Here is a 19,843-nt window from a genome sequence, read left to right on the forward strand (position 1 = left end):
GAGAATGTTATGGGAGACAGTGTCAAAAAGCCTTGCTGAAGTTGAGGTAGACAACGTCCACTGCTCTCCTCTCATCCACCCAGCCAGTCATGCCATCATAGAAGGCTATCAGATTGGTCAAGCATGATTTTCCCTTGGTGAATCCATGCTGACTACTCACAATGACCTTCTTTTCTTCTAGATGCTTAGAGATGACATCCAGGACAAGCTATTCCATCACCTTTACAGGGATGGAGGTGAGGCTGACTGGCCTGTAGTTTCCCAGGTCCTCCTTGCCTTTTTTGAAAACTGGCTTGACATTAGCTTTCCTCCAGTCCTCAGGCACCTCTCCTGTTCTCCATGACCTTTCAAAGATGATGGAGAGTGGCTTAGCAATAACATTTGCCAGCTCCCTTAGAGGTTTTTCTTAGAGGTTTTAGAGGTTCTTAGAGGTTTTGTCAAATGCTTAACATTTTGCTTTTCATCAATAAAGATTTCAGGAATTCTGTTTCATCTTATGCAATAAGGCAGATTGATGAACTGAATTGTTGCATTAGGTAAGTTCATATGAAAATTCATCATTTTAAGACCCTCATATACTCTGGGACCTAAGATATTGATCCAGTTCCCCAGGTGGTGTAATCTAATGTGATTCCAAGGACACTAGCGAAGTTAAACCCATTTGTCCCAGCAGAGAACCAAATTGTGTATCAATAATGAAGTACAATTCCAAAAGGTTCAGTTATAAAATTTTGCACTTATTTGAACTCTTATTTACATGGTAAATGGAACGATTATTCAAAATTCTGTTTTGTTTATGTATTTGGTTTACATGGCAAGGTTTGGGGGGTGAGGCTGCAAGGGCGGTTTCTGTGAGAAGAGGCAAGGGGCTGTTCTGTGCTGGACAGAGCTGGTTTTATCTGGTTCAGCAACAGACCTACAGCAGGCTAAAGCTGATCCAATCAGTGAAGTGGGTGGCACCTCTGTGAAAACATATTTAAGGAAGGGCAAAACGCTGTGTAGGCAGTGAGGAAAAACAAAGTGTGAGGAGAAATCATCATGGAGCGGGTAGTTCCCCATAGCGGGGAGGACCATGATGGAGCAGAAATCCATACTGCAGCTTGTGGAGGACCCCATGCTGGAGCAGGGGGATATTTCCTGAAGGAACTGTGCCACTGTGGAGAGCCCATGCTGAAGCAGGTTATCCTGACAGGATCAGCAGCCTATAGAAAACCTGTGCTGAAGCAGAGGAACAGTGTGAGGAGAAAGGAGTAGCAGAAAGGAACTGTTTTGTACTGACCATAACTCCACATCCAACCTGTGCCACTTATGGCAGTGTAATAGTGGTGGTTTCCCAAATTAAACACAGACCTTTTATCAACTGTTTCACTTTATTCAGAAACTGTGGGTTTTGTTTTATTTTGTGTTAGAGTTTTTTGTTTGGTTTACTTGTTGCAGCATACTGACAAGGCCATAAAGATACTATTTGATCATGAATAACTTCAAAAGCTATGGGATAAGGAGTTGTTCCTTACAACAATCTACGGTTCATAGTAATGAACAATCAATGTTATCTGAAGGGGATGTGCAAATTTTAACTGCTCAGCAGTAGTGATTCTGAGGACACACTTCCTCTGACAGAGGAACAACCTGGCACAGAGGGCAAGAAGGCCTAACAACAGAACCAGCTAAAGGGCACTTTGGTCAGCAGAACTGGGGCTGGGGGATGAACCAAACACTGTGTTAAGGCACCTGATTCAAACACTCCTATGACTGGTGCTGGTGCAAGTGTATATAAATATTTGGCCCATGCTGCATCTTTGCAGACTCCTTGTTGTCCTGGTTTGAGGTAAAACAGAACCAACTTTTTTTCAGTGTGGCAGTGTGCTCTCCCCTTTTTCCCCTCCCCCCCAGCTCCTGCTCAAGCCATAACTGTCAGTGGGAGTTGTGATGAGTTGCACCTGGACTTTGGGGGATGGCTGGCAACACAGTCAAATACACTGTCTGGAGTGGGGGCCTAGATATCTTGTTCCCATGTGAATATGACTATAGGTCAATTCTCTTACTCTATAAATAGTGGACAGCCCAAGAGCCCTTTGAGCTCTCCTGCATGGCAGGGGGCTGCATGACAGGATCTCCCCTTGAGTGGGGACGCTTGCTTAAGGTTCTACTCCTTGAGGTTGAGAGATTCCTTGCCACAACAGATTCTCGGTAAGTGACTAATAGCATGCTAAACTTTGAAATCTTAGCTAAGTGATATAAGGATTGATTGCACATATATAATCCTTTAGACATAAAGCATTGGCCAAGTCTGGGACTAGGATTGGATCCAGCTGCACCTAGACTCCTCTCTGAGAAGGAGTTTAGAAAGCACGGGGGTCCTTTCTGAGCCTCGTGACTCAACAGGAGGGTCTCCCTGACAGCTCTGTCTGACCCTGTCCTCTATGCAGTAAATAATCAAGCGTACCTTGCGATTGAATCTCATAAAACACTGTTGCATTCACTACTAACTTTGTTAAATCACTGTTTTATATTAATAAATATTTCACTGCTGCTCTCTTAGGAGTGAAGTTAATCACTATGTGTGCAACATCATGGCATAGTTGGCAGGATGGCGGGCGTTATCACTGATTAATTACAGAGGCATGGAGTGAACCCCAGCCCCAAAGGATGGAAAAGATAAGGGAGTTATCTGCAAGATGTTAGGTACCTGTTTAGAAGCTGTGTACCAAGACAGGGAGAATGGAAATAGGAGAGAGCAGGACCTAGAGAAGGAAATAGAGAGCAGGAAGGCAACTGAGTTACTGCTATCTTTAAAAATTAAACAGCTGCAAAAACAATTGCAGGGAGAAAAGGCAGAAATTGGGAGAAAAGGTCGAAATGATGCTTATACAGTGTGAGAAACTTGTATCTTAATCTTGAAACTCATCCCTTGTACAAGAAGAATCATTCTGAAACCTCAACATTCTCCCCTAAAGGACTGTCTGGGGGAATGTTCCCGGGGTCTTCTTATTATCCCCTTTTTCATCCCTAGGCCTAGAATCCTTATTTCCCATTCCGAACAGAGACTTTTCTTACACCCCTCCCTTTCGCTTCGTCCTTCTCCGGCTGCGCCCCTCGCGGGACTACAGAACTGCAGATCCGGACTCCACGCTCGCTTCGTACCACAGTACGTCTCAGTCACTCACACACAAGTCTCTTAGAATGTCCCGACCACCAAGGCAATACTTTAACAGTCCGATTTTTCTTACCTTGGTCCGTGCACGGAGTTGCCTGGTCGTACTCTCTGTGCCTACTGCACCTATCCCTTTTCCCCCTGTGGTTCACAGAGTCTGCCATCCAACTGGGTCTCGAGATCTTAGTCGATTCCTCCCGGAATCCCTGCCGACGATCCACGAGACCGTTGAAATCAACGGGACGCGTCTTCCCATCCTTCGGCGACAGGGACTCCCAAGAAGATGACTTCTTCTCCCGGACGAGCCCCCAAATTGTGAGAAACAAGTTCCGGTCCAAATGAAATAGGCTCAGGCAGAATCCTCTGTGAAGCACATTTTTATTCACGTTCTTGCAAGAGCGGGTGACCTAGCAAGTAGGCACACTCTCAGTTCTTGAAACACACCTTTTTATTTCCTAATCCCCAGCTGAATTTTTCCCTCCCCTGTTTCCCATTGGTTAGGTACTCCAGGGTTCACAGTCTGTCCGAGGCGCCTAAAATCCTTCCCAGATGTCTGCCTCCACTTCTCTTTATGCTACACCTAAAGGGATTATCTGGCTAGTTTATTTCCTTCCTTTTTGGTAAAATTGCTCAATGTCATTAGCCCTGATTAAATGTTTGACTACCCTTCTAGACACTAATCCAGTAGGAATCAGTTTGTCCTTTTGTCTGTGTGATAAGAGATGTTCTACAAGCCTTTGCTGGAGCCTCTTTGTCTTAGTCATTCCCTTATCATGTCACCTCTGATGGAAACGGCTTTTCTCCTCTGCAAAAGCAATACCTACCTTTCTTACAACAGGCTCCCCACCCCCTTGACATTGTACAGATTAAGAAACTGATAGTATTCCCTGAAGATTGGGACGGAAATGTTTGGGGTGATCCCAATGATAGCGAGTCAGAAGACGACATTCCTTTGTTCCCCACAAATCCTCTTGAATATGAAGCCAGACCTATTCTTAAAACAGAAAGAACGGCGGAACTTCGGGGTGGTAATCCATGGCATACTACACGAACCAGCCCCTGGGGTCTGTTGCAATTGACAAATTTGCAAGAGAGATATAGCAGAAACCCCGGTGAAACTGAAACTAAATACTTGTGGCGAGTATGCTTAAGTGGTGGCGACCGAATAATGTTAAATCAGGATGAAGCCAGCGGCTACTGGGGTCCGGGAGTTTTCTTAAATTTAGAACCCAAACCAACAGATACACCCCATTCTATCACCAGCTGAGTACCTTATTGGGTGGGAGGAATTGACACCATGGAGCGGGATGAGCCCTCCATAATCCCCATTAAATCTCTAAGCGAGCTATCCACAGCCGTCAGATGTGGCAATTAGGCACGGACTCCGTTTCGGTGCACAAACAAAATCGCTTTATTTTAGGCAACAGCCTCCTTAAATACCTTCTGCTACAGAGCTAGCAATTTCCCACTGCTACATCCTTATCATGTGATTACACAGCACATACCACACATACCACATACCATACATGGTGTAAACCAAGACAAACTATTCATCTTTAGCAACCCAGCCGGCCGTCAGCACTCTCTCTTCTTCTTCTGCTTATCGTGGCCCAGGTGCTGTGCAGCTAGGGCTTGTTTACTTATCCCATGGTTTGCCGCCAGTGAGAGCGATGAGAACTCCAGGGCTCGTTCTGGGTGCCACGTCCGCAGGTTCTTCGTCATCCACAATTCCCCCTTCTTTATTTACTACCAAAACAGTGGGTAAGGTTTTGTCTATAAGACGCTGCGCACACTGTAGCATACAGGGAATACAAAGCGTAATGCACAAGAATATGCTTATACAAAAAAGCAAGAATTTTAGAGGTGATTGCAACCATCCAGTTAAGCCCCAACTGTTAAAAAGGTTATCCAGCCATTCCCAACTTCCCCCCATTCGTAATTTCTGCACATTTTGCTCTAACTGTTGTATACTTTTATGGATTCATTCAGAGTGGTCTGATAAATTCATACAGCACATGCCATCAAAATCTTCACATCCATGGCCATGCGCTAATAACAGGAAATCGATGGCTGCCCTATTTTGCAAAGTTGCATGGCGTACTGAATCTACATCTAATAAAAGGCCAGAAAGAGCTAATGAAGTAGCATTACTTTGTTTCGCAAGCCAACAACCTAGCTTTTTTAAGAGCGTTAGCGCTTTCGCAGAAGCCACACCAGGAGCAAAGAAAGAAGAAATGGCAACCACGGGCGGTTGCCAGAAGTGTACCTGGTCGTCACATTTTGACTCGAAAGCATGAGTTACTGATCTTTTATTTCTATGGTAGTCATTCACATGAGTGTGATTTAATATCATTGTGATATTAGGTGTCAGCATGGTTAATTTTTCTATAGTACAAGGCCCTCCCATAATCCGAGAGGGAATCCCTGACCATGCACAATCTCCACAAATAAAAAACACGCCCTGGGGCAGTTTCCGGGGCACCGGATCCGCAGGGGCAACGTGAGCGGATGTCCAATTGCACCATTTTGATTGATTCCGATATGTATAATCAAGAGGGGTGACCTTTTGGAGATGTGTTGTGTTTCGAGGGTGTTTGGTAAAGTTAAAATACTTACAAGCACTCATCTGAATTGAGCCTAAAATATCAATCTCCTGTGGCTCTAAAGGCAGGGGAAAGAATGATTTATTTGCCCAATATAATCTACTAAGGCAATTTGTAGGTTAAGACTTTGTGATAACCAAGGGTCAAGGTCATCCTTTTTGATGGAGACATGTATGTGGCTTGGATCCATTCCAGAAAGCTGGTGACAGCACAAACGACCCTGGAAAAACAATCGTGGTAACATTTCAATCATCGTAGTTACTGGTTTTGAAAAGGTATGTGGCAAAAATACCCACTCTAATGCAGTCAGGCTCTTTGTGAGTGCATCATCCCACTGTCCTATCAGGGCATAAAGTTGAAATTCTTGTAGGAAGGTGTTCAATGCATCTTGCAGCAGTAGTAGACTATATCTTATCTTGCAACATGCTGTAATGCCTTCGGAGCTGTTGGGGTTAATGAACATAGAACGTATGGGGGGGGGAGGGGCGCGGGGGCAGACACAGTGCTTCAGGGCATCCCCTGTACCTTCAAAGTGTGCTCATGTCTCTCTCCCCCTCTCTGACCCGAGACAACCCCCTTATATCCTGCACCAGATTGAGTGGAAAAGCACAGGCTAGAGTCGCTGCACACGTGGCCAGCACATGCAGCGAGTCTCACCAGACTCATGGATCCAGCTTTGCTAACAGTGGCTGTCTGATACGTGACTACATAGTTGTAATCCCTTCTTGTTATCTTCTTCTGTGAAGGTCAGGTTCTCATGGATACACACATAGTTTTTGCAGCAACAGTACTGAGGTCCTTTTTCTCAGCACGTATACTGGGTTTGGTTCAACTAGTAATTTTCTGTCGTGTCTCACCCAAACCATCCTCTATTATCCCTTACACATGCCACCCCGTGGTCCGTAGTTTGGACACGACGATATTCTACAACTCGTACAAGGATATGATGCAAAGCGCCATTTACAACTGATCGTATAATGCTTATTAAACACGTCAAACAGCATACTAAACATAACAGACAAATTCCTTCCACACAGGCAATGAGTATAATTTGCTTCAACCAACCCCACCCCCAAGTCCATCCAGCAAAGAGATTTCACCCAGTGGTCTCCACAAGTTGCTGGTTCGGTCGGTGCAGTTCCTGCAACTGGGCATGGATGGATTTGGAGTGGTCACTTAGATTCATACAATACAGTCCTTTAAAATCTTGACAACCATGTCTGTGAGCTGAAAGCAAAAAATCAGTAGCAGCTCTGTTTTGCAACATCGCATATCAAATACTATCTACATCTAGCAATACCTCAGAAATAGCTGTACTAGTAGCATTGTTAAACTTAGCCTTGGCAGCAAGAGAGTCCTTGTTACCAAGAGTCCTTGGCAGCAAAAGAGTCCTTGTTACCAAGAACGCATGCAGACTCCCTGTTCTTGCTGGTATAGTTTTCTCACTGTGCTTTGATCTTCTTCCACAACGGGCCAAGATTCCCAAGCAGCTAGATAAGGTGTCTGTGAGTCCATTACAGGCTTATGTCATCCAAATGTTTTTCTTGCAAGCACCCGAGAATGAATAACAATTGGTGTGATATATGTGTTTTCCAGCACCCAGGTGCGAGTCCCTTGAGCGTATTTACAGTCCTCCTCGCCGATCTTCCATTGCTTTCCCATATTCCACCCCCTTGCTCAAGAGACCGCTTCTGCTGGGGTTCATTTTAGTCTCGCAGGGTATAACACAGAGTAATTTACCAAGGCATGCAATAACATATACACATATAGGAAAAAACCAAAAACATATCTCTATGATACTGCTTTGAATCAGGTGTCCTATTTCTCTTTTTCTGCTGCTTTCTCGTAATGCGTATGGCATACTTTTGTGCTAACGTGGCACATTTCCTGTCTAATTGTTCCTGTTTGTTTTTTTTTCGTTTTTTTTTGTTTGTTTGTGTTTTTTTTTTTCCCCATCACTTATGACTGACATAGAAGTCTGCCTTTGCAACAAGAGCTCACCCTTAAGTTTCTCATTTTCCTACAGAGCATCCTATAGATTTGGGCTCAACTCCTTTTCCCAATCAACCATGATCTTATAGGCAAACAACAAACAACCAGCGATATGCCCTGCATGGGCAAGCCATTCCCAAGAGCGTAAGTGTGTCGGCTGGTGAAAACTCCCCCAATATTCCAGGATTTCCATCGGTTCTACAGCCCATCCTGGTCTATCTACCTGGGGTGCACTCGCCTTACGTCTAAACATTGTGTATATACAAACTTCTTCACTTGACGGAGTGTCAGCCTTAGTTGCATACGAGAACAGTACCACACCGAGCAGAACACCTGTTCAAGTGGAGTCACCTAACGACACTGCACACAACAAAAAGCAAACAGTAGCACGCATGCTGATCAGCAGGTATAAGCTGGCGCCCACACACACTTACACAGCAGACATACAAAAACAGCACTTCTATCTCAGGGAGACGGCTGGGGAGGGGAGGGGGTGAGGCAGGCAGTGATGGGAGCGAAGCGGCTCTGGCTCCATCCTTCTCCGCTGACATTCTGACAATACACCGCAATACCCCAATTCCAGCTGCGCACATATAAGCGGTTGATAAGGAGGAACAGATGCAGTATCTGGCGCAAATGGAGGAGGGTTAAAATGGAGGAGCGCGATAACAACTTTCATCACTGTTGCTGTAAAATCTCCTCCGCAGCTGAAGCAGATGCAGGCATAGCTTTAATTGGGGTTAAAGGTGGATATAAATCAGGTTCAGTCTCTGGATTTATTGGACCAGGATCAAAGGGGTCCCCAGGATCATCCTCAGGGCTATTACAGAATAGGGTAGAGTGAACTTGAGTGCTTCCTTTCCCTTCGGCATGTTCTGATCTCGGCAAGACCGGGGGGCAATCATCTGCTTTAAAATTAGGAGGTGCGGCGGTTGCCCCAAACGGAGCAGCATCGTTATTGCTCGCAGCTTGTCTGATATCCTCCTGTTTCCGTATCATCTCTAGAATTTGCCGCCAAGGGGTTAATAATTCAGCAGCAACCTTGTCTGCCTTCATGGCTCTGTCCCAGAGTTTAACCCCTGCTGCATCCCACGTTTTTATACTAAAAATAGTGATTGCATCGACACCATCGCAATTAACGGAGACCCATTTCAGTATCTTTTTTAAGGTCTGGAGGCTCATATCTACATGATGTTTCTGCAAGAGTCCTTCCATTAACCCTAGCACCGATTTTTCTTACAAAGATATGTTACTCCCCATTGTTCCCCACAACTCACCTCTCTTGACGAGATGATTAAAGCCGGCTCCTGCTTCCTTTCAGCAGCACTGAAGTTCTGTGGGGCTTGCCACCAGACTTCATTAGCCTGGATAATCGCTCCTCACACGGGGCACCATTTGTGGCAATTAGGCACGGACTCCGTTTCGGTGCACAAACAAAATCGCTTTATTTTAGGCAACAGCCTCCTTAAATACCTTCTGCTACAGAGCTAGCAATTTCCCACTGCTACATCCTTATCATGTGATTACACAGCACATACCACACATACTACATACCATACATGGTGTAAACCAAGACAAACTATTCATCTTTAGCAACCCAGCCGGCCGTCAGCACTCTCTCTTCTTCTTCTGCTTATCGTGGCCCAGGTGCTGTGCAGCTAGGGCTTGTTTACTTATCCCATGGTTTGCCGCCAGTGAGAGCGATGAGAACTCCAGGGCTCGTTCTGGGTGCCGCGTCCGCAGGTTCTTCGGCATCCACAGTCACAAAAGCCGCTTGCGTAGAAGCCATGCACGAACGAGGACACCACGATGTCCCACTATCTGCTACAGTAGATTTTGCAATATTAAAGCCACTGGTCAGAGGAGTCACAGCAGTTCTGAAATCCCATCTAGCTGCAAAACGGGATGAGATTAGAAGAGATACCATATTTAATACACAGGGCAATCGTCCTCCCAGGCAACTCCCTACCTGGTCAGAATTAATGCACAGCATTGTTAACTACTGCCGTGAAATGGGCTGGGAAAACAGTGCAGCAGTTGAAAAACAAAGCCAGAAATCACGGGGAGGAGATCACAAAGTAAGACCCATGAAACAGGGAACAGGAATTAAATTGAAGGTAAACGTGCAAACAGAGTCTCAAGAAAAGAGGAATGAATTGTGGAGAAAAGCATTAGCACTAGGCATTCCCAGAGCTTCGATTCAAGGCCAACCTACTGGCATTATCTTGAGTCTGATTGAAGCATTCCAGAAACAAGATAACGGTGGAAACAGAGACTTCGTTTTCAACTTCTTTGAAGGGGGATAATCCCTTTTTCCCTCTTAAAGAGGAACTGCAGGACACCAAGTCAAAAAACGAGTGATGTCCGGAAGGCAATTGGGCCTGCCTGTCCGGAAAGTGGAGGCTTATCAGTGGATAAGTGATGATGGCCCATACATCTTAATTCCAATTGGTCCTCGAAGACAACTAGTAAAGTTTTTAATAGATATGGGAACACAAATTTCAATATTAACACAACAAGATGCTGAGAAGCTGGGCGTGTGTTCCAGATGGCAAAGAGTTAGAATTACAGGTGTGAACGGGGGAACTGATGTATGTCAAACTGCTAAAGTTAGTTTATGGCTCCCAGGCAAGAAGCGCATTTCATCTACTCACTTTGCAATTAAAGTTCATCATGAAAATATTTTAGGTTTTGATATTTTAAACGGCTAAATCTGGTGTCTGCCGGATGGCAGCGTGTGGTCCTTCGGCTCAAACACTGACCTTAACCCGTGCAGAAACCGGGAATCCACAGTGCGGGTGCTCTGCTCAGCCCCTGCACTCCCCGAGTCAAAGATTAGAAATGTACCGCAGTATCCAATCTCTGCTGAGGCACGAACGGGCATTTCTGAAGTCATAGCTGATTTGGAGAAAAGACAAATTGTCTCCAGAACCCACTCCCCATATAACTCAGTGGTCTGGTCGGTTAGGAAACCTGATGGGAGGTGGCGTTTAATTAGCGCCATCTAAATGCTAATACAGCGCCGCTAACGCCATTGGCCGCTGTACCAAACATTGCAACCTTAACAGCTACTTTGCAAGCAGCTGCACACCCATGGATGGCGGCACTAGATATGTTCTTTATGGTTCCCTTGAAGGAGGAGGATAAAGAGAAGTTTGCTTTCACTTGGGAGGGAATACAATATACCTTTAACAGACTCCCACAGGGGTATAAACATTCACCCACAATTGCTCATGCCGCTCTTGCTGAAATTTTGCAGACAGTCTCACTCCCCCAAGGTGTGAAACTGTACCAATATATAGATGATATTCTGATTGGAGGAACTTCTCCCGAGACACTGAGGGAAGCAGCAGCAGCAGTGTGGCAAGCACTAAATAAAGCAGAAATTGAGGTTCCACGTGGAAAATGTCAGGGACCAAGTAAAGAAGTAAAATTTTTAGGTACTTGCTGGATAGCAGGCACTGCTGTGATTCCTCCGGATACCTTAAGAAAAATTGAAGAGCTGCAAATGCCCCAATCAAGGAAGGCATTACAACAATTAATGGGAACTTTAGGATATTGGAGGAAGCATGTGCCTGGATTTTCTATAATTTCCCATCCATTAAACTCACTTTTACGGAAAGGCAAATCCTGGGAGTGAAGGTCAGAACATAATGAGGCAGTAAACACTCTAATCGAAGAATTAAAAACATACCAGTCACTGGGACTGGTACACCCCCGCGACCCTATCATAGCCCAATGGGGTTTCGGAGAACATGCTACTTATTGTAATCTGTTCCAAACTGGCCCAAATCGACCAAAAAGACCTCTATTGTTTAGCTCAACTGCATTTAAAGAAACAGAACAACGGTATTCTGAATGGGAAAAGGGACTTTTGTCTTTAGTCCTAGCAGTTAAACAAGTTGAGGAAATACATCAGGGACAACCTGTGCAAGCTAGAGGACCCTTTATTTTACTAGAAGCAATCCTTAAGGGGACTGCTCCCCCAGAAGGAGTTGCACAGAAACCCACTATCAGAAAATGGTATGCCTACCTAACAGGAGTAGCAGAAAATATGCAATTAACTGAAGGACACAGTAAGGTTTCCAAATTGCAGATGCCCGTAAACACAGACCCTTTAGCGTTACAACAACCTTTTAAACCTTTACCCATTCTGGATGCACCACCCCTTACTGAGAATACTCTGACAGAAAACATTTGGTTTACAAATGCTTCTGCGAAAAGCAATATAAAGCTGTTGCATTAGATATTACCTCTGGCAAATAAGTAGTAGAGGAAGGTGAAGGTAGTGCACAAGTAGGAGAAATAAGAGCAGTTGTTTTGGCGGCACAGAATGGAGCAAAAATTCTGTATGTAGACTCTCATGCTGTATGGGCCGGTGCCACATAGTGGCTCTGTCAACGGGAAACCTTAAACTGGGAAGTAAATGGATAAACAGGAAAACTTGTGAAACTATTCTTACAGAATGTCTGTGGTGTAGACTGAGATTGCAGGCAGATCATCCTGCTAAAGCACCACCTCTACATATCAATGAAGAACTTCGAGATTTGTTGCCTACCCCTATCGGAATGAATCTTACATTGGTGAAGAAACTACTACTGGTGAGTGAATGTAGACCCTGATGATATGCCATGCAACCAGCCTATGTTGCAGAAGTTTGTGCACCACCGACGTATACTCACACATTGTCAACAGTGGTCTGGGGAGGATCTGATGCTGATACATGACCTGTAAATGAAGTGGCTAACAGAGTACGACAGTATGAAGATAGTTTCTCTTGTCCCCTCACTGTTGCAGCCGTGCAAAAAATGGCTGAGAAAACCGAGAAAATGATGGCTGATAAAACTGAGAAAATGACTGCAAAAAATGAAAAATTATTTCATAAACTGTCCAGGATGGAGGAAAGATCCCACTCTTCCCCTGCATGGACTCACATTGCAGCTGTTAGGAGAAGACGCCCTCTTATGAGATTAGCTCAAGAGAGACGAACACGTTATGAGATATCCTGTGGTTTTGATGTACAGCAGAAAAAGGGATATTCTACTTTGTAATAAGTAAGCTTGGCTACTTTAGTAATGCATGCCTTACTAATGACTGTATCCTTGAAGAGGAACTGAAAGGCTGATAAAAAACTAAAGACTGATAAAAAGAGACCATCCCTCTGCAGGAGGGGTGAAGAGACCATCCCTCTGCAGGAGGCGCTGAAAGACAGATAATTGCAAAAAAAAGCATGAAGTCAGCAAAATTCAGTTATAACTAAGGGAAAAGTAAAGGTGGCAGGAGGAGATTGTGACCGCTGACTCAATTAGAGACCAAGCAGTCTAACCACGCCACTGTATTGGAGCATGCGCACATCAATTAAAGGGCACTGTAACTTTAAATGAAAGCAAGGAATAATACTAAACAATAGAAATTGTGAAGATAAGGTACTAAGCAATAATCATAACTAAAGGCGTGTACATCTGTGTTTTGAATCGTATAAATGTAACGAAGATTTTGTGAACCGGTGTGCTAGCTTTGTGGAATACCACCTAGCACCCATATCTATGCAAATATGCAATAATAAAATACCTCTGATCTGTGTGTACATTGGCATCTTGCACACCAGGTAAACGACCCCACTTTTGGTACAACAGTTTTGGCGACCCAGATGGGACTGCGCTGACAGCCTTACCCGGATTGTCTTCCCGTACACGACTGAGGAGAAACGGCCCAACTGGATTCCAGCAAGCACCAACCTTTTGATTGGGGATTCCATCAGTTCCCCTCCTGCAGTCAGGCAGTAAGCAACACAATGGTGCAGCATGACTGAAAAGGGGTATATTTTTGGGAATATGAGGAAAGGGGGGTAGGGATGAAATCTCTCAGGAAGCAGGTAGCATTTGGTCTGGTTATCTCTTAACACCATGGTGGGAGAGGCCTGCACCAGGAGCTCAAATTGGTCTTTTCTGGTAAGACGCATCAGGAAAGATGCACAGGCTGCATAAGATGCATGAGGAAAGATGTGCAGTGGTAACACGAAGGGAGACATCCCTTGTTTTTGATCTCAACATGTAGATGCATGATAGGGGAAGAGAATTCCCCGTCTTTGCTGACAAAGAAGGGCCAGAAGGGTTGGAGCTGAGTGCATGAGATCCTGGGTAATTGCTCTCAACCCCACGGCAGGAGAGGCCCGCACCAAGAGCAAGAGTCTGTTCTGGTCTGGTCTTTTCTGTTCTGTTTTGGTACTGAAATGTGCACTACTGCTTCCCAGGGGACACCCCTTTACTCTTCTCTAGGATGCATCCTGAAAAATTGGAATAAATTTGGAGGTGATCCCATGACTAAAAATAAGCTAAAATGATATTGTAATCAATGGTGGCTGAATTGTAAATTAAATGATGATGAGCAATGACTGAAAAATGGATCTTTACAATTTAATACTATGTTGCGATTGATGATGTTTTGTCGTCGATTTGATAAATGGGATGAGATTGCATATGTTGATTTGGTTTTCATTTTAACGTGTGATCATGAAACTCATAAAAAGTGTAAATTGTTGATGAATGATGCTGATGGAATGTATGTATTAGTAGAAAGTGTTAATAGGAAAGGAAAGAAAAAGTTGTAACAAAGAATTTAAAAAGAAAAAGCAGAAGAAACATATATCTGTATGTTGTGCAGGTGATGAACAAGAGGATGTACAGTTGCTTGTGCCTTCTTCCCCTCCCTCATGTAATCCTAGGGCCAAAGAAGAGCAAAGTCTAGTTAATTCCGAAAAACATTTTTTAAAAAAGGAAAAATGGGAAATGAGAATTTTAGCCCTATTTCAAGTAGAACTAGAGGGCATTCTCAGCTGGTGATACAGGCACTGCTAAAACAGGCTGTCGGTATGCCAGTCTTTGTGCGTGTCCCTTTTACAACTTCTGTCTTGTTAAATTAGAAACAGTCAGCTCTTATCAAGAAAACCCAGAAGGAATGTTTGGCATGTTGCTTATGGGCCAGTCGTCGCAAGATATAGGGAGTTGTGGAAGGAGGATGAAGCAGGGAGAGTGTCTGTTTCTTAGTTGATTTAAATTGCTTATGGGATGAAGGAGAAAGAAAAGAAGGAATGAGAAAGGATGAGGCTGCAGGACTCTCTTTTGGCTGCAGCAATTGTGGATAGGAGATACGGATACAGGACATGGAGTACCAAGAGGCCCTCTGAGTTTAAATCAATGCACCTTCTGTAAACAGGAAGGACACTGGAAGAATGAATGCCAGAACCAAAAAGGGCCAGAGGAACAAGATCATATAGGGAATGCTAACCTTATTATGCTAGACGATCCGGACAATGAATCAAGGGGACTAGGGGAAAATATTAAGGTCTCCCCAGTTGATCCCCTGGTTCCAGTTAAGCTGGGGAAAGAGATCATAGATTCTTTAACTGACAGTGGGGCCACTCATTCGGTAGTCACCAGTTGTAAAGGATCTCTAAGTAAAGTTACTATACCTATTGTTGGGGCAACGTAAAAAAGAATATTAAGGCCATTTTTGCAACCTATGTGTCTTGGGTTGAGTGACACAGGACTAATTTCTCTTCTAATGCTGGGGAAAACTCCACTTTTAGAAGACTCTAGTGTCTGAATTTGTGAAAATATTTACTTTATAGCCAGATAGGCTATGTGACATTCAAGGTCTCAGTGTTTTCGAGCCTTGCCAGGTGCAGGGATGAGGAGGAGCAAGGCCTGGGCATTTGACCCAGGCTGGCCAACAGGATTATTTCATACCATGAACGTCACATTTGATATAAATTAGAAAGTTTGCTGCATAGTCTCTCTCTCCCTTGATGGTGGCAGTCCAGAGAACTCCTTGCCCTGGTGCCAGACCCTGGTGTCAGCTTATGGCTGACTTACAGTCTTGTCACTATGACTTCTCATTTCTATTTCATTAAAAGCTCACAATTGGTCACACAACTGTCATGGTTTTGCTGCTTCTCCCTCTTTGGATAACCTATGTTTTAAAATTGGGGAGTTTACTCTTCCAGATTCAGACTAATATTAAGAGATGTTTAATGAAGGGACAACATTATAGAAACAATAAGAAAATGTCACAATGACAGTTTGAGCACTTTCAGTTTTATCTAATAATAATATTTGGAAAAAATCTTATTTTTTGTGAGCAGAATGCATTCATCCATATTTGAGTACAATTCTAGTGAAATGATTCATTATTACTTGTAAATACATTTCTGCTATGCTAACCCAGTTCTAGATCAGCTTCTGTGTGAAATTTTTATTGTACAAAAACCACCTGAAACTCAACACACAAATTTCTTCAGAAAATGCAGCAAGTATGATCAATAATGGCCTGGTTCCAGGAGAGGCTTTACACTATGTATATGATTCAAAAATAATGTAGGCCTAACTTAAAAGACATAAATATATTTGCAAGAGTGGGTTGACCCTGGCTGGATGCCAGGTGACCACCAAGCCACTCTGTCACTCCTCAGATGGACAGGGGGAGAAAAATACGACAAAAGGCTTGTGGGTCGAGATAAGGACAGGGAGATCATTCACCAATTATCGTCACAGGCAAAAGAAGGCATACCACATCTCAAGGGCCAAAACTACACACACGACTCCCTCTCTGAAATGCTTATACACCAATGCACGCAGCATGGGGAATAAGCAGGAAGAGCTGGAGATCTGTGTGCGGTTGCAGGGCCACGATCTCATTGCAACTACTGAGACATGGTGGGACAGCTCACATGACTGGAATGCTGTCATGGATGACTATGTCCTTTTCAGGAAAGAGAGGCCAGCGAGGCATGGTGGTGGAATTGCACTCTATGTGAGAGAGCATCTGGAATGCATCGAGCTCTCCCTGGGGGGGCGGGATGAAGAGAGGGTTGAGAGCTTGTGGGTAAGGATTAAGGGGCAGGCAAATATGAGGGACACTGTTGTGGGTGTTTATTACAGGCCACCTGATCAGGATGGGGAAGCTGATGAGGCCTTCTACAGACAGCTGAAGGTAGCCTCACAATCACAGGCCTTGGTTCTCATGGGGGACTTCAATCACCCCGATATCTGCTGGGAAGACCACACAGCCAGGCACGCACAGTCCAGGAGGCTCCCTCCAGTGTATTGATGATAACTTTTTGACACAGGTGGTGCAGGAGCCAACAAGGCGAGGAGCACTCCTGGACCTGGTACTGACAAACACAGAGGGACTGGTGGAGGACATTAAGGTTGGGGGCACCCTAGGTTGTAGTGATCATGAAATGATAGAGTTCAGGATCATGGGTACTATTCACAAAACAACAAGAAGTAAAATTACAACCTTGGACTTCAGGAGGGCTAACTTTGACCTCTTCAAGAAAGTGCTTGGAGAGATCCCGTGGGCTAGGGCTCTGGAAGGCAAAGGGGCTCAAGAGAGCTGGTTGGTATTCAAAGACCACTTTCTCCAAGCTCAGGATTGGTGCATCCCTAAGAGCAAGAAATCGGCCAAGGGACGCAGGAGACCTGCATGGTTGAGCAGGGAGCTTCTGAAAAAGCTCAAGCGGAAGAAGGAAGTCCACAATAAGTGGAAGAAGGGACTGACCCCTTGGGAGGATTACAAGAATGCAGCCAGAGCGTGCAGGGATGAAACAAGGAAAGCCAAGGCCTCCTTGGAATTAAACCTGGCAAGGGATGTCAAGCTCAACAGGAAGGGCTTCTACAAGTATATTGGAACCAAAAGGAAGACCAGAGAAGTTGTGGGCCCACTGTTGAATGAGACAGGAGCCATGGTGATGGAGGATGCGGAGAAGGCAGAGTTACTGAATGCCACCTTTGCTTCAGTCTTTACTGCTCGTCCCAGTCCTCAAGAGTCCCAGGCTTTAGGGAAAGTAAAGGGAAAAGAAGAAGGGTTGAGGAGGATCAAGTGAAGGATCAATTACGTCAATTAGATATTCACAAGTTCATGGGTACCGATGGGATGCACCCGAGAGTGCTGAGGGAGCTGGCAGAAGTCATTGCTGGGCCACTCTCCATCATCTTTGAAAGGTCCTGGAGAACAGGCGAGGTGCCTGAGGACTGGAGGAAAGCCAATGTCACTCCAGTCTTCAAAAAGGGCAAGAAGGAGGAGCCGGGGAACTACAGGCCAGTCAGCCTCACCTCCATCCCTGGAAAGATGATGGAACAGCTCGTTCTGGGTGTCATCTCAAAGCATGTGGAGGAAAAGAAAGCTATCAGAAGTACTCAACATGGATTCACCAAGGGGAAATCATGTCTGACTAATCTGATAGCATTCTATGATGGCATGACTGGATGGATAGATAAGGGGAGGGCGGTAGATGTTGTCTGCCTTGACTTCAGCAAGGCGGTCGACACGGTCTCCCACAGCATCCTCATAGGGAAGCTTAGGAAGAGTGGGCTAGATGAATGGACAGTAAGGTGGCTAGATAACTGGTTGAAAGACAGAGCTCGGAGGGTCGTGATTAGGGGCACAGAGTCTAGTTGGAGGTCAGTGACGAGTGGTGTTCCCCAGGGGTCAGTACTGGGTCCAGTCCTCTTCAATATATTCATCAACGACCTGGATGAGGGGATAGAGTGCACCCTCAGCAAGTTTGCTGATGACACAAAGCTGGGAGGGGTGGCTGACACACCGGAAGGCTGTGCCGCCATACAGAGAGACCTGGACAGGCTGGAGATTTGGGCAGAGAGGAACCTTATGAAATTCAACAGGGGCAAGTGTAGGGTGCTGCACCTGGGGAGGAATAACCCCATGCACCAGTACAGGTTGGGGGCTGACCTGCTGGAGAGCAGCTCTGTGGAAAGAGACCTGGGAGTCCTGGTGGACAACAGGATGACCATGAGCCAGCAATGTGCTCTTGTGGCCAAGAAGGCCAATGTTATCCTGGGGTGCATCAAGAAGACTGGGGCCAGCAGGTCAAGGGAGGTCATCCTTCCCCTCTACTCTGCCTTGGTGAGGCTGCACCTGGAGTACTGTGTCCAATTCTGGGCTCCCCGGTTCAAGAGGGACAGGGAACTGCTGGAGAGGGTGCAGCAAAGGGCTACCAAGATGATTAAGGGACTGGAACACCTCTCTTATGAAGAAAGGCTGAGGGATTTGGGTCTCTTCAGTCTGGAGAAAAGACGTCTGAGGGGGGACCTTATCAACACTTACAAATACTTAAAGGGTGGGTGTCAGGAGGATGGGGCCAGGATCTTTTCAGTGGTGCCTGGGGACGGGACAAGAGGTAATGGGCACAAACTTCAACGTAGGAAGTTCCATCTCAACATGAGGAGAAACCTCTTTCCTTTGAGGGTGGCAGAGCACTGGAACAGGCTGCCCAGAGAGGTGGTGGAGTCTCCATCTCTGGAGACATTCAAAGCCCGCCTGGACGCATTCCTGTGTAACCTGCTCTAGGTGACCCTGCTCTGGCAGGGGGTTGGACTAGATGATCTCCAGAGGTTCCTTCCAACCCTATGATTCTATGATTCTATGAAAACAGACTTGACTCAGGGAAATTAATTTAATTTCTTGCCAATCTAAATCAGAATAGGATAATGAGAAATAAAACCAAATCTTAAAGCACCTTCCCCCCTCCCTTCTTCCCAGGCTCAACTTCACTCACAATTTTCTCAACCTCCTCCCCCTGAGCAGCCCAGGGGGATGGGGAATGGGGGTTGCGGTCAGGTCATCACACATTGTCTCTGCTGCTCCTTCCTCCTCGCACCCTGCTCCAGCGTGAGGTCCCACCCCCAGGAGACAGTCCTCCATGAACTTTCCGAATGCGAGTCCTTCCCACAGGCTGCAGTTCTTCATGAACTGCTCCAGTGTGGGTCCTTTCCATGTGTCCTGTCCACAGGGTGCAGTCCTTCAGGAATGACCCCCACAAGGTCACAAGTCCTGCGAGCAAAACTGCTCCTGCATGGGCTCCTCTCTCCATGGGGTCACAGGTCCTGGCAGGAGCATGCTCCAGCACAGGCTCTCCATGGGGTCACAGCTTCCTTCAGGGCACATCCACCTGCTCTGGCATGGAGTCCTCCATGGGCTGCAGGTGGATATCTGCTCTACTGTGGACCTCCATGGCCTGCAGGAGGCCTGCTTCACCATGGGATTCACCACAGGCTGCAGGGGTGTCGTGGTT

General features: G+C 45.5%; 1 long non-coding RNA gene across 1 annotated transcript in view; it reads right to left on the reverse strand.

The window, feature by feature from the left end:
* Positions 1–4,547: 4,547 nt before the first annotated feature.
* Positions 4,548–19,843, reverse strand: part of LOC141735595 (uncharacterized) — a 29,401-nt gene continuing 14,105 nt past the window's right edge. The window contains exons 2-3 of the long non-coding RNA XR_012584799.1: positions 9,027–9,642; positions 4,548–6,984 (exon numbers count right to left, since the gene is read on the reverse strand). This is a non-coding gene — a long non-coding RNA (uncharacterized LOC141735595). The remainder of the gene's footprint in view (positions 6,985–9,026; positions 9,643–19,843) is intronic.

This window comes from Larus michahellis, chromosome W (genome assembly GCF_964199755.1).
Source record: "Larus michahellis chromosome W, bLarMic1.1, whole genome shotgun sequence".
Lineage (NCBI taxonomy): Eukaryota > Metazoa > Chordata > Aves > Charadriiformes > Laridae > Larus > Larus michahellis.